The sequence below is a fragment of the Oryctolagus cuniculus genome, chromosome 19 (assembly GCF_051225735.1).
Source record: "Oryctolagus cuniculus isolate XC-2025 breed Fujian yellow rabbit chromosome 19, ASM5122573v1, whole genome shotgun sequence".
Classification (NCBI taxonomy): domain Eukaryota; kingdom Metazoa; phylum Chordata; class Mammalia; order Lagomorpha; family Leporidae; genus Oryctolagus; species Oryctolagus cuniculus.
In genome coordinates, this window is record NC_142885.1 from 33,158,066 (window position 1) to 33,173,673 (window position 15,608).

Genomic DNA, 15,608 nt, shown 5'->3' on the forward strand with positions numbered 1-15,608 from the left:
GCAGGGCCGGACGAGTGGCCACAAAGTCTTTCAATTTCTGTTTGCTATGAAAGGTCTTTATTTCACCTTCATTCACAAATGAGAGCTTGGCAGGATATAATATTCTGGGCTGGCAATTTTTCTCTCTTAGCACCTGTGCTATGTCTCGCCATTCCCTCCTAGCTTGTAGGGTTTCTGATGAGAAGTCAGCTGTGAGTCTGATTGGAGATCCTCTGAGAGTAATCTGACGTTTCTCTCTTGCACATTTTAGGATCTTTTCTTTATGTTTCACTGTGGTAAGTTTAATTACCACGTGTCGTGGTGAGGATCTCTTTTGGTCATGTTTATTGGGGGTTCTATGAGCTTCCTGTACTAGGATATCTCTGTCCTTCTCCAAACCTGGAAAGTTCTCTGCTAGTATCTCACTAAAAAGGCCTTCCAATCCTTTCTCTCTCTCCATGCCTTCAGGAACTCCTAGAACTCGAATGTTGGTTTTTTTAATAGTATCCTGTAGATTCCCAACAATATTTTTCAGGTTTCTAATTTCCTCTTCTTTTCTTTGGTTTGACTGTATGTTTTCCTGTGCTCTATCTTCTAAGTCCGATATTCTCTCTTCTGCTTCACCCATTCTGTTTTTAAGGCTTTCTAATGTGTTTGTCATTTGATCTATTGAGCTCTTCATTTCATTTTGATTTCTCTTGACTATTACACTTTCCTGTTCTACTAGTTTCTGAGTTTCATTTTGACTCTTCCTTAAAATTTCATTTTCACGAGAAAGATTTTCAATCTTGTCCATTAAGGATTTCTGTAGTTCAAGGATTTGCTTTTGAAAACTTCTAAATGTTCTTATCATAAATTTTTTGAAATCCGTATCTTGCATTTCTTCTATCTCATCATCTTCATACTCTTGGCTTGGGGTGTTTTGCTTATTTGGAGGCATCATAGTGTCATCGTTGATCTTGCTCCCTCTATTTCTGTGTTTGTTACTCGGCATAGTTAATTCTTCTTGCGTCACTGTGCGCTTTTTTTTTTTCTTTCTTTTTTTTTTTTATACTGGGCCCTTGTTAAGTGGACTGCCTGCTGTTGGAGGAGCCTTGGAGGCTTGAGATGGGTGCGGCCTGAGAGCTCTGCCTGGTTCTTCCTGGTTAAGGGTGTGCAAAGGTGACACCCTCAGGTTATGCGTGGTAAATCTCTCTCTTTTTATTTATTTATTTATTTTATTTATTCAGGGGGTAAGTAACACTGCAGGGCAGGGCTGTGCAGCATTGATGGTATTTAGCTTCCAGTCTTTGGCTCCTCTGGACTCCCACTGGGTTGCCTAGGCTACTGAATTGTAGTGACTCAGTTCCTTAACTCTCCCCCATTGATATGTAAATCCAAAGAGGAGGCCTGCTCTTTGTCTCTTGGGAATTCTTCAAGTCTTGCAGCCTTGTAACCTTTGCAAGGTTAGGGGGAAGAGAAACCCGAAGCTTTTTTTTTTCCTTCTTTCCGGTAGTGAGTTTGCTGCACTTTCCGGCCCCCCTCTAGATTCTGACCCCCGTTTCCCCACCAATGTCTCAGGTTGTTGAGCTCACCTCCCCTTCCAGCGCCGATGTGTGGACTCGGAGCCCTGAGCGTCTCAAGTCTCCCCGCTGTTTTCTGTGTGGCGTGCACTCTCCTTGGAGCACTGTCGCGCAGACCCTGGGGCTTCTGCGGCTGGGTCCCGCGACTTGGCTTCCGCGCGGTGGGCGACCTTGTTCTCCCAATAGGTCCTCCGATTCACGCCTGCTCCATTCAGAAGGGTTTTCCCTGCAATTTTTGTTTGGTTCTATTTTCTGCAGCTACCGTAACTCCCCTTTTATTAAACTAAATTTTCCCGGACTATCGGTGTGCGCCCTCACTATTCCGCCATCTTGGCTCCGCCCCCCGAATGTTTCATTTTAAAAAATAAACTTTATTTTTGGAACAGTTTTAGGTTTACAGAAAAATATTAAGTGGAGATACAGAGATTTTCCTCTTCTGCCCCCCCCCCCACATTTCCCCTATATCAACATCCCCCACTGGACGGTATGTTTATTCTCATTAATTAGCCTACATTGACACATCACTATGACCCGTACTCCACAGTTTACTCAGATTCACTCTTGGTGTGATATATCCTACAGGCTTTGAAAAATGTACAACAACACATATCAATCATAATTTAATGCAGAGTTATTTTCTCTGCCTTAAAATTCTTGTCCTAGGCAACCACTGATCCTTTTACTGTCTCCATAGTTAAGTCTGTTCTAGACTGTCCTATAGTTGAAATCACAAAAATAGGTTTCTTTTACTTAGGAATATACATTCCTGGTTCTCCTATGCAAGCTTTTCATGGTATGATCACTCATCTCTTAACACAGAGCAATATTCCATCATCTGCATAGACTACAGGTTATTTATTTCTGGAGACTGCACGGCTTCCTGCTCAACCCCAGCTGGGCCTTCTTCCTGGAGAGGAGAAACTGGTGAGCAGTTGTGGCTGCCCCAGTGGTGGCCATGGCCTGGGTGCCCAAGGGGAGGGGAAGGGACACCCTATTCCCTAGGGTTGGGCAGCCCAGGCAGAGATGTGAACTTCATAACCATGGCAGAGAGGGTCATGTGGGTAGCCCCACAGGCATGCGGAAAAATGTAGGGTCCTGGTGGGCTTCAGTAGAGTTGGAGAGAGTGGAGACAGGGATGGATAGGATGTTGGGGGATGAGTTTCCTGGGGCTCTGCAGAGAATTAGGGGCCAAAGAAAACATAGTCTGTAATATTAAAGATTATATAAATATATTAATAATCTGTAGGTAAAAGTAAGTTATCCGATAGAAGGCACTGGGGGAGAATATCTAACCTTTGAAAATTAAGACAGTTTTCTTCATAGAATGAAATCACATTTCCAAATGGACTAAACGTTTAAATATAAAGGATAAAACAGAATTTCAGTTAAAATCTTAAATTCTGAACAAATGCACAAACATCTCTGCTCCATCCTGAATGCTGTTTACCAGTAAAAGGCATTTTGAAGAAGGCTTGAACACTCAGGAGCACAAAGAATGAGAGAGAAAACAACAGCAGCAAAACTCTGGAAAGAAGAAAGCAGATGAGCAGGTGAAAACATAGACATAAGCTGTGAGCCTGCAGTGGGGAAAGTTGAGAAATGGGCTCAGTAACGCAATGCAAACCCCCCAAGCCTCAGGCTGCTGAGGTGGGCATGAAGTTGAGGGTAAAAGAGTGTTTGATGTGCGTACTCACAGTGCACTGGGGAGCCTCTGCCCTGCCCATCCAGGCTGTAGCCCAGGTTTCATTCCCTTCAGAGGGTCCTATAGGTAGAGTTGAGAAAAAGATCCTGTGCTGAAAAGAGATCCAGTGAAAATTATTCACTGAATACTGGGACGTTATTTTCTCTCAGATTTTAAGAATTTGAATAGTCAGACTTCGACTCTCCAGGCAAAAAAATTAGATGAGAATTCCCTGGAGAAAATGTCCAAGTTAGGAGGAAAGATAACAGGGTAACAACATTGGGGGGTTCCCAAGGAAATAATTTGCCTGCCATGCCCTGGAAAACCTAGGACAGCTCAGCAGCAGTCCAAGAGAAAATGTTCATTGCAAACTGGGGAATGGGGAATCTCACACACATCTGATTGAATGGTTAATCTACCCCAGGTGGACTGCCCTTAATGAGAAACCACTACAGATTTTTTGGTTTGTTTGGGGGATTTATTTGTTTATTTGAAAGTCAGAGTTACAGAGAGGGAGGGAGAGAAAGAAATCTTTTATCTATACTGGTTATAAGAAGCCAGGAGCCAGGGGCCCCACCTTGTCTCCCCACAGGGTGACAGAGGCCCAAACAATCAACCCATCCTCAACAGCCGTTCCCCAGGCCTCTAAAAGGGAGCTGGATCAGAAGTGGAGCATCCAGGGCAGGCACTGGTCCCCACAATGGATTCCAGTGCTGCTGGCTGCCCTACCCACTACACCACAGCACTGGCACCTGACCTCACTGTTTTTGACCATACTTGTAAGAACCGTCTTCTGAGAAGTGCATGGCTGAAGCATCTGACTTGATTTTTATAATGATGCGAGATATGGATACAATTCCATTCTTCTATGTAAATACATCAAGCTTTGCCAGCACCATTTGTTGAAGAGATTATCGTTACACCAATGAATGGTCTGAACCCTTTTGTCAAAAATCAGGTGGCTGTATGTATTTAGATTAACTTTGGGATTCTCTGTTTTGCTCCACTGGTCTGTGTCTCGGTTTTTTTATTGCCAGTCACATGATGTTTTAATTAGTGTAGCTTTTTAATATGTTGTGAAGTCAGGTATTGTGATGTCTCCAGCTTGATTTTTATTTCCTCAGGATCACCTTAGAGGTTCTGGATCTTCTGTGGTTCCTTATGAATTTGAGGGTTGTTTCTCTAATTCTGTAAAGAATGCCATTGGTAGTCTGTAGATTTATTTACGTGAAATAGTTATTTTAAAAGATATAGATTCTTCCAATCCACAAGCAGGAGTATCTTTCCATTTTTTGTGTCCTTGATGGTTTCTTTGGTCGGTGTTTGAGAATTTTCATTATAGAGATCTTTCACTCATTTCATTAAATTTATTCAATATACTAATTTTTGTGGTTATTGTAAATTGGATTTTTTGTTGATTTCTCTGTCAGTGAGGCCATCATTAATATGTAAAAAAGCAGCTTTTTTTGGTATGTTTATTTCTACCTTTAAACTTTGCTGAATTGGTTTATCAGTTCAAGCAGCATTTTAATGTAATGTTTGTGTTCTTCCAGGAGCAACATCATGTCACCTGCAAACATTAATTATTTGACTTGCTCTTTTCCAATTTTAGTGCCTTTTATTTTGTTCTCCTCTCTAATTGCTCTTGTGAAAATTTACAGTACTTTATTCGGTCAGAGTGGTGAAAGTGGACATCCTTGTGTTGTCACAGATTTTGACAAAATGCTTTCATCTTTTCCTCATTCAGCATAATATTGGCAGTTGGTTTGTCAAATATCACCTTTATGATTTTGAGGCATGTTGCTGCTATGCCTAATTTGTGGAGGGATTTTTTTTGTACCATAAAAGGGTAATAAATCATACCAAATGCTTTCTCTGCATCTAATTTGAGTATGGTTTCTATTCTTTCATTATGTTGATTAATTTATGATGTTGATTGTTTTGCAAAATGGAACCAGCATGGCATTTCTGGGATCAATTCCGATTGATAGTTATGTATGAGCTTTTTTTTTTTTTTTTTGACAGGCAGAGTGGACAGTGAGAGAGAGAGACAGAGAGAAAGGTCTTCCTTTGCCATTGGTTCACCCTCCAATGGCCGCTGCAGCCGGCGCGCTGCAGCCGGCACACCACGCTGATCTGATGGCAGGAGCCAGGAGCCAGGTGCTTTTCCTGGTTTCCCATGGGGTGCAGGGCCCAAGCACCTGGGCCATCCTTCACTGCACTCCCTGGCCACAGCAGAGAGCTGGCCTGGAAGAGGGGCAACCAGGACAGAATCCAGCGCCCCAACCGGGACTAGAACCTGGTGTGCCGTCGCCGCTAGGCGGAGGATTAGCCTAGTGAGCCGCGGCGCCGGCGTATGTATGAGCTTTTTGAGGCTTTGAATTGTTTATTTAGTACTTTTTAAACTTTTATTTAATGAATATAAATTTCCAAAGTACAGTTTATGGATTACAATGGCTTTCCCCCCATAACTTCCCTCCCACCTGCAACCCTCCCCTTTCCTGCAACCTTTCCCCTTCCATTCACATCTAGATTCATTTTCAATTCTCTTTATATATATATATATAGTATATATTAAGTAAAGATTGCAACAGTTTGCACCCACATAGAAACCCAAACTGAAAAATACTGTTTGAATACTAGTTATAGCATTAAATCACTATGTACAGCACATTAAGGACAGAGATCCTACATGAGAAGTAAGTGCACAGTGACTCCTGTTACTGACTTAACAAATTGACACTCTTGTTTATGGCATCAGTAATCACCCTAGGCTCTTGTCATGAGTTGCCAAGGCTATAGAAGCCTTTTGAGTTTCCCGCCTCTGATCATATTGAGACAAGTTCATAGTCAAAGTAGAAATTCTCTCCTCCCTTCAGAGAAAGGTACCTCCTTCTTTGATGACCTGTTCTTTCCACTGGGATCTCACTCACAGAGATCTTTCCTTTAGGTCATTTTTTTTTTTTGACAGAGTGTCTTGGATTTCCATGCCTGAAATACTCTCACGGGCTTTTCAGCTAGATCTGAATGCCTTAAGGGCTGATTCTGAGGCCAGAATGCTGTTTAGGACATCCGCCATTCTATGAGTCTGCTGTGTATCCTGCTTCCCATGTTGGATTGTTCTCTCCCTTTTTTATTCTATTGATTAGTATTTTCAGACACTAGTCCTGTTTATGTGATCCCTTTGACTCTCAATCCTATCCTTATGATCAACTGTGAACAGAAATTGATCACTTGGACTAGTGACATGCATTGGTACATGCCACCTTGATGGGACTGAATTGGAGTCCCCTGGTATGTCTCTAACTCTACCATTTGGGGCAAGTCAGCTTGAGCATGTCCAGAATTGCACATCTCTTCCCTCTCTTATTCCCACTCTTATATTTAACAGCCATCACTTTTCAGTTAAGTTTTAACACTTAAGAAAAACTGTGTATTAATTACAGAATTCAACCAATAGTATTAAGTAGAACAAAAAAATACTAAGAGGGGTAAAGTATTAAGTTGTTCATCAACAGTCAGGGCAAGGGCTGACCAAGTCACCGTTTCTCATAGTATCCATTTCACTTCAACAGGTTTCCTTTTTGGTGCTCGGTTACTTGTCACTGATCAGGGAGAACATATGATATTTCTCCCTTTGGGACTGGCTTATTTCACTCAGCATAATGTTTTCCAGATTCCTCCATTTTGTTGCAAATGACTGTATTTCATTTTTTTTTTACTGCTGCATAGTGTTCTACAGAGTACATATACTATAATTTCTTTATCCAGTCTACTGTTGATGGGCATTTAGGTTGATTCCAGGTCTTAGCTATTGTGAATTGAGCTGCAATAAACATTAAGGTGCAGACAGCCTTTTTGTTTGCCAGTGTAATTTCCTTTGGGTAAATTCCAAGGAGTGGGATGGCTGGGTTGTATGGTAGGGTTCTATTCAGGTTTCTGAGAAATCTCCAGAGTGGCTTCCATAGTGCCTGACCAGTTTGCATTCCCACCAACAGTGGGTTAGTGTCCCTTTTTCCCCACATCCTCGCCAGCATCTGTTGTTGGTAGATTTCTGTATGTGAGCCATTCTAACCGGGGTGAGGTGAAACCTCATTGTGGTTTTGATTTGCATTTCCCTAATTGCTAGTGATTGTGAACATTTTTTCATGTGCCTGTTGGCCATTTGGATTTCCTCTTTTGAAAAATGTCTATTGAGGTCCTTGGCCCATCTCTTAAGTGGGTTGTTTGTATCAAGATACCAAGGACATTCTTCTCAGATCTAGAAAAATTATGCTGAAATTCATATGGATACGCAGGAGAACTCGAATAGCTAAAGCAATTTTGTACAATGAAAACAGAGCCGGGGCTGCCGCCGTGGCTCAACAGGCTAATCCTCCGCCTTGTGGCACCGGCACACCAGGTTCTAGTCCTGGTCGGGGTGCTGGATTCTTTCCTGGTTGCCCCTCTTCCAGGTCAGTGCTCTGCTGTGGCCCGGGAGTGCAGTGGAGGATGGCCCAAGTCCTTTGGCCCTGCACCCCATGGGAGACCAGGAGAAGCACCTGGCTACTGCCATCGGATCAGCGTGGTGCGCCGGCCGCAGAGAGTTGGCCGCGGCGGCCATTGGAGGGTGATCCAATGGTAAAGGAAGACCTTTCTCTCTGTCTCCCTCTCTCACTCTCCACTCTGCCTGTCAAAAAAATATATAAATTAATAAAGAAATAAATAAGAAACAAAGCTGGAGGCATCACAGTACCAGATTTCAGGACATATTGCAGGGCAGCTGTAATCAAAACAGCATGGTACTGGTACAGAAATAGATGGATAGACCAATGGAACAGAATAGAAACACCAGAAATCAAACCAAACATCTACAGCCAGCTTATATTTGATCAAGGATCTAAAACCAATTCCTGGATCAAGGACAGTCTATTCAATAAATAGTGCTGGGAAAACTGGATTTCCACATGCAGAATCATGAAGCAAGACCCCTACCTTACGCCTTACACAAAAATCCACTCAACATGGATTAAAGACCTAAATCTACGACCCGACACCATCAAATTATTAGAGAACATTGGAGAAACCCTGCAAGATATTGGCACCGGCAAAGACTTCCTTGAAAAGACCCTGGAGGTGCAGGCAGTCGAAGCCAAAATTAACAATTGGGATTGCATCAAATTGAGAAGTTTCTGTACTGCAAAAGCAACAGTCAGGAGAGTGAAGAGGCAACCGACAGAATGGGAAAAAATATTTGCAAGCTGTGCTACAGATAAAGGATTCATACCCAGAATTTACAAAGAGATCAAGAAACTCCACAACAGTACTTTGTTGAGAATCTTTGTATCTATGTTCTTCAAGGAAATAGGCCTGTAGTCTTTCCATTTTGTTTCTTTGTTTGTTTTTGGCATCAAAATGACGTTGGCCTCCTAAAAAGTGTTTGGCAGTGTTTTCAAATAGTTTGAATATTGTTGGAGTTTGTCTTTAAAGTTTTGTAGAATTGGATAATAAAGCCATCAAGTCCTGGACTTTACATTGATGGAAGAATTTTGCTTACTGCTACAATCCCACTACTTTTTATGAGTCTGTTAGATTGTCTTTATTTTCTGGATTAAATTTGGTAACTTATTTGTATTGACAAACTTCTCCATTTTTCTGAGGTTTTCCAGTTTATTTGCATATAATATTGAATGGCAGTTTCTTTTGAAGCCTTGAGTTTCAGTAGTGTTGGTTATAATGTCTGCTTTTTCATCTAATCTTATTTTTTGAGTTTTTTTCTCTCTTTTTCTTTGTCAGTCTTGTTAGAGGATTATCTATTTTTTTGACAGGCAGAGTGGACAGAGAGAGAGAGAGAGGAGGGAGAAAGGTTGTCCTTTTCCATTGGTTCACCCCCCAGTGGCCGCTGCAGCCGGCGCACCGTGCTGATCCAAAGCCAGGAGCCAGATGCTTCTCCTGGTCTCCCATGCCAGTGCAGGGCCCAAGTACTTGGGCCATCCTCCACTGCCTTCCCGGGCCACAGCAGAGAGCTGGACTGGAAGAGGAGCAACTTGGACAGAATCCGCCACCCCGACTGGGACTAGAACCCGGTGTGCTGGCACCACAGGCAGAGGATTAGAATAATGAGCCACAGCACTTGCCTAGAGACTTACCTATTTTTTACAAATTTTATATGAGGGAAACAATTTTCATGTACTTGCCATATACATATTCAGGAACATATTGATTCCTCGCACCCAACACTTCCTCTAGCCCATACTTCTTCCTCTTCCCTCTCCTGTTTTCACTGTTAATTCTAATAGAAAAATATTTTCAGGTAACTTTATACTCATAATATTCACTGTTCATTAAGTAGAAAGTTCAACAAATAGTATGAAGAAAATAAATTGTTCCTCAACATGAGACAAGGCTTGTAAAAAAAAGCATCATATCGCAAAATACTCATTTTACTCCTACACATTATTACGTGTTAAGTACTATATTAGTTACCACAGATCAGGGACAACATATGATATTTGTCTTTTTGCGACTGGCTTATTTCACTAAGTATAATGGTTGTTTTCAATTGTATCCATTTTATTGCAAAAGACAGCATTCCATTTTTTCTTGCTGAATAGTATTCCATAATGTATATATACCACCGTTACTTTTTTTCCAGAATTATTTATTTGAGAGGCAGAGTTGAGAGAAGGAGAGACAGAGAATAAGAGGTCTTCGTTCTGGTTCACTCCCTAAATGGATGCAATGGCTATATCTGGGCTGATGTGAAGCCAGGAGCCAGGATCTTCTTCTGGGTCTCCCACACTGTGCAGGGGCTGAAGGACCTGGGCCATCTTCCACTGTTTTCCTAGGCCTTCGTCAGGAACAGCCAGGCTTTGAACTGGCTCCACTATGGGATGCTGGTGCAGCAGGTAGGAGACTTATTCCACCTTGCCACAGTGCCGGTCTCCATAATTTCTTTATCTAGTTATCATTTGATAGACATCTAGGTGAATTCCATATCGAGGATGTTGTGAATTGGGCTGCCATAAACATGTGGGCACAGATAACTCTTTCATCTGCTGATTTCAATTTTTTTAGGTAAATTCCCATGAGTGGCACTGCTGGTTCCTATGGTTCATCTATTTTCAGCTCTTTGAGGTGTCTCCATACTGTCTTCCACAATTACTTCACCAGATTACATTCCCAGTGGATTAGGGTACTGTTTTATAATAATATTATTATTAATATTATTAATATATTATAATTATATTAATAGTTGACAGGAAGAGTTACAGACAGAGAAAAGTGTTCCATCCAGGGGTTCACCCCCAAATGGCCACAATGGCTGGAGCTACACTGATCCAAAGCCAGGAGCCAGGTGCATCTTCCTGGTCTCCCATACAGGTGCAGGGTCCCAAGCATTCAGGCCATCCTTCACTGCTTTTCTGGGCCACAGCAGAGAGCTGGACTGGGAGAGGAGCAACGAGGGCTAGAACCTGGTGCCCATATGGGAAGCCAGCACCGCAGGAGGAGGATTCACCTAGTGCACCATGGCACTGGCCCCTAGGTACTGTTTTGCCACATCCTTTCCAGCATCTGTTGTTTGTTGATTTCTGTATGCAAACCATTCTGTCTGTGGTGAGGTGAAACTTCATTGTGGTTTCGCTTTGCATTTCCCTAATGGCTAGTGATCCTGAGCATTTTTTCATGTGTCTGTTGTCCATTTGCATTTCCTTCCTTGAAGAATGTCTGTTCAAGTCTGTTGCCCATTCTTAACTGCATTGTTTGTTTTGTTGTTGTTGAGTTTTTTGAGAACTTTATACATCCTGGATATTAATACTTTATCAGTTACATAGTTTGCAAAGATTTTCTCCCATTCTGTCGGTTGCAAAGTGAACTTTTCTGAGTTTTTGTTTACAGTGCAAATGCTTCTCAGCTTGATGTAATCCCGTTTGTATGTTTTTGCTTTTATTGTCTGTGCTTCTGGGTTCTAAGAAGTCTGCACATGGCAATGTCTTGCATCATTTCCACAATGTTCTCTAAGAATTTGAAGGTCTTAGGTTGTACATTTAGGTCCTTGATCCTTTTTGAGTTGATTTTTGTATTAGAATAAGGTAGGTTTCTATTTTCTTTTTGTGCACCATTTTTTGAAGAGATTCACCTTGTCACAGGGTTAGATTTTAGATCCTTTGTCAAAGATAAATTATTAGTAAAAGTGTGGATTGAGTTTTGGAGTTTCTGTTGTGTTCCATTGGTCTACATGTGTAGTTTTTGCCAGTATCAGGCTGTTTTGATTGTAACTGTTCTGAAATATGTCTTGAATTCTGGTATTGTGATGCTTCTGGCTTTGCTTTTCACATACAAGATTCCATTAGCTATTCTGGGTCTCTTGTGTTTCCATTTGAATTTTAGCATCTTTTTTTCCCTAGATCTGAGAAGAATGTAACTGGCATTTTGATTGGGATCACATGAATCAGTAAATTGCTTTTGGTACTACTGACATTTTGATTATATTGATTATTTTAGTCCTTGAACATTAAAGATTTTTTTCCAATTTCTGTGTCTTCTGTTTCTTTCACTAATATTTTATAATTTTCATTATAGACATCTTTGGAATTCTTGATTAAATTTATTCCATGGTATTTAATTTTTTTGTAGCAATTGTGAATGGGATTGCTCTTAGAAGCTCTTTCCCAGCCATGGCTTTTTATATATAGACTGTTGATTTCTTTTGTTAATTTTATATCCTGCCACTTCACCAAACTCTTTTATGAATTCCAGTAGTCTCTTAGTGGAGACTTTTATTTCCCCTCTGTATAGAATCCTGTCATCTGCAAGTAGGGGTAATTAGACTTCCTCCTTACCAGTTTGTATCCTTTGGTTTCTTTTTCTTGCCTAATAGCTCTGACTGAAACTTCCAGGTCTATATTGAATAGCAAGGGCACAAGTTGGCATCCTTGTCTGATTCCAGCTCTTCATGGGAATGCTTCCAACATTTCCCCATTCATAAGATGCTGTCTATAGGTTTGTCATAAATTGCCTTGACTGTGGTGAGGAATGTTCTTACTATACTCAGTTTGCTTAAGGTTTTCATTATGAAAGGATGTTGTATTTTGTCAGATGCTTTCCCTGCATCTATTGAAATAAACCTATGGTTTATTTGAAAGTTTTATTATTTGAGCGGCAGAATTATAGACAGAATAGGAGAGACAGACTTTTAATTGGTTGGCATACAGTCCTTTGTATTAACTCTTGATAGATAAATCTTTTTATCATCTGTGGTAGCTATTTTTACCTTTCATTTTTGATCTCTGACTTTACTGATCGGGGTCTTCTTCTTTTTTTTTTTTTTTTTTTAAGGATAGTTGGCCCGAGAGTGTATAAATATTTTAAGCAAGTTCTTCATTTCACTGATTTTTATATTCTTTTTTGCTTTCAATTTTGTTTATTCTCTAATTTTAATTATCTCTTTCCTCTTCCTAATTTTGTGTTTGGTTTCATTTGTTTTTCAAGGGCACTACATTGGTGGCTCTTATTTGATGCCTTTCCAATTTCTTGGTCTAGGGATCAATTTCTCTAAACTTTCCATTTAATACTCTTTCGCAGTTTCCCATAAGTTTTGATATGTTATACTGTCATCTTTATTCGTTTCCATAATTTTTTATTTTTTGTATGACTCACGGTTCATTCAGGACCATGTTCAGTCTCCATGTGGTTGTATATGTTCTTGAGGTTCTTGGTGTGGTCATTTGCCCCTTCATTCCATGTGGTCATGGAATATGCATGGTATGATTTCGATATTTGTTGAATTTGCTGAGACTTATGGCCTACCATATTGTATATCCTGGAGAGTGGCTCAAGGCATTAGTTCCTGTCAACCATGTGAGAGACATGGATCCAGATCCCACTTCTCAGCTTTAGTCCCATATGTGGGCATTTGGGGAGTGACTTAGTAGATGAGAACTATCTCTTGCTATCTCACTCATAATGAATTATTAAAAATTTTATCTCTCTTTTTACCTGGAAACTTGATTTAAAGTATTCAAACTTGATGTATTTCATATATACAAATTTAGAAACACTAATTATTCCCACCCTACCCTCCCTCCCTCCCTCCCACTCACCCACCCAAACATGCTCCCATCCCTCTTCATTTTTTTAAAAGATTTATTTATTTGAAAGTCAGAGTTACAGAGAGAAGAGGCAGAGAGAGTGAGAGAGGTCTTCCATCTGATGGTTCACTCCCCAGTTGGCCACAACATCAGAGCCGTGCCGATCCGAAGCCAGGAGCCAGGAGCTTCATTTGCATTCCCCCGCACGGGTGCGGGGGCACAAGGACATGGGACATCTTCCACTGCTTTCCCAGGCCATAGCAGAGAGCTGGATCACAAGAGGAAAAGCTGGGTCTCGAACTGGCGCCCATATGGGATGCCGGTGTTCCAGGCCAGGGCGTGATCTCACTGCGCCACAGCTCCCATCCCTCTTTAATCTCCATCCACTCTTCCCATTCTTACTTTATGCAAAAATCTATTTTCAATTATTTTATACTCACAATATAAAGACTACACTAAGTAAAGAATTCAACAGTTTGAAAGAATTAAAAAAAAAACCTGTTCCTGAAGAGGCAAGACATGGTTTGTTTAAAATCATCATTATATCTGCAAGAGTTTTTTAAAATCATTGTATGTCAGAGTGTCAATATAACTTCTAAGAATCACGTTTTAGGTACTCTGTTACCACAGATCAGGGAGAATATACATATTTGTCTTTTTGGAAAGGCTTATTTCACAAAATGTAACGTTTTACAGTTGCATCCAGTCTTCTTCTTTTTTTTTTTTTTTTTTTTTTTTTTGTATAGGAAAAGCTTTCTTACCTGCAGCATACCGGAGATCAACACTGGCCCTCTATCCAAGCCTGGAGCCAAGAGAGCTGTCACCCACTTTTTTGACACTGCCTGGCCACTTCCGGTGCCGCTGGGAGGAAGAGGCGGGTCCTAGATGGATGGCGCTTGTGCAGTCAGTCTGGTGGATACAGAGCCGATGGTGGCAGCGTGTTGTCAGCTGCTAGAGTTGTCGGCTTCCGGCGGCGTTTTCAGCAGCGGTACTGGCCTGGAGAGTGCGGGAGCGAAGGTGAGTTTTTCTTAAAAAACAGTGAGAGGCCTGGGACCTCGGGAGGTGGGAGGGTTGTGGCACCTCGGAGCAGTATAGACAGTCAGGTCCACAGGCTGAGTGGCCGTGGGGGCGGGCGGCGGCTCAGCTGTGGGAAGTGGAGAAGCGGGTGGCTGGGCTCGCGCTGGAGGACAGGACTGCGGGTTACAAGGTATGTTTATTTGTAACCTGTAACTTAGTTATTTCATCAGTTCTAGCGGTATTTCTGGTTGGTGTTTTAGTTTTCATTGATTTTTATGAGTCTTTTTAGGATGTCTGTGTCTTCGGGAATTAATCTTAGTAGGTTATGTGTATTTGTTATCCAGGGATTTCTCCATTTCCTCCTAGTTTTCCAGTTTATTAATATACAGTACTGAATAGCAATTTCTTTGAAACCTTGAGTTTCAGTGATGTTGTTTATAATGTCTGTTTTTTGTCTGTAATTTTATTCACTGGAGTTTTTATCTTTTTTGTTAGTCTGGTTAGAAAATTATCTACTTTTTAACATTTTATATCAGGTATGTAAGTATCATGTATTTCTTATATATAGATTCAAAACATACTGATACTTCTTCCCATGCTAGCATCTCTCAAGCCTACACACCAGCCTTTTTCTTCCTCCTTCTCTTGTTCCTACCCTTAATTCTTCGAATTATCTGTTTTCAGTTAACTATATATTCATATGATTAAGTAACAGTGTTCAACATGGAGTATGAAGAACAAAACATTGTTCTTGAAAGTGAGACTAGAACTATAAGAAACAATTTTATCTCAGAATTTCATTTTCTCTCCCACACATTACATTTAGGTACTTTATTAGTTACCACAAATCAGGGAAAAAATACGTTATTTGTCCTTTTGGGACTGGCTTATTTCACTGAATATACTGGGTTAAAGTTACATCCATTTTGTTGCTAAAGACAACATTTCTGTGTTCCCCAATGGGTGGTATTCCATAGTGTATATATGCCATAATTTCCTTATCCAGTCATCAGTTCATGGACATCAGGTTTAATTCCACAACCCAGCTATTGTGCACTGAGCTGCAGTGAACATGAAGGTACAGATAACTCTTTCAAATCTACTGATATAATTTCCTAGGGGTAAATCACCAGAACAGGGATTGCCAATAAATTTCATAGTAAACAGTAGATTGATTTTCAGCTTTCTGAGGTATCTCCATACTATCTTCTGCAATGGCTTTACCAGTCTACATTCCCACCAAAAGTGAGTGGATCAGAGTACTGTATTCCCCACTTCCTCAGCAGCATTTATCGTTGT

General features: G+C 40.9%; 1 long non-coding RNA gene across 1 annotated transcript in view; it reads left to right on the top strand.

The window, feature by feature from the left end:
- The window catches only part of LOC138847076 (uncharacterized), a 44,714-nt gene that overhangs the window by 24,740 nt on the left and 4,366 nt on the right, over positions 1-15,608 (top strand). Inside the window, exon 2 of the long non-coding RNA XR_011384680.2 lies at positions 14,039-14,309. This is a non-coding gene — a long non-coding RNA (uncharacterized LOC138847076). The remainder of the gene's footprint in view (positions 1-14,038; positions 14,310-15,608) is intronic.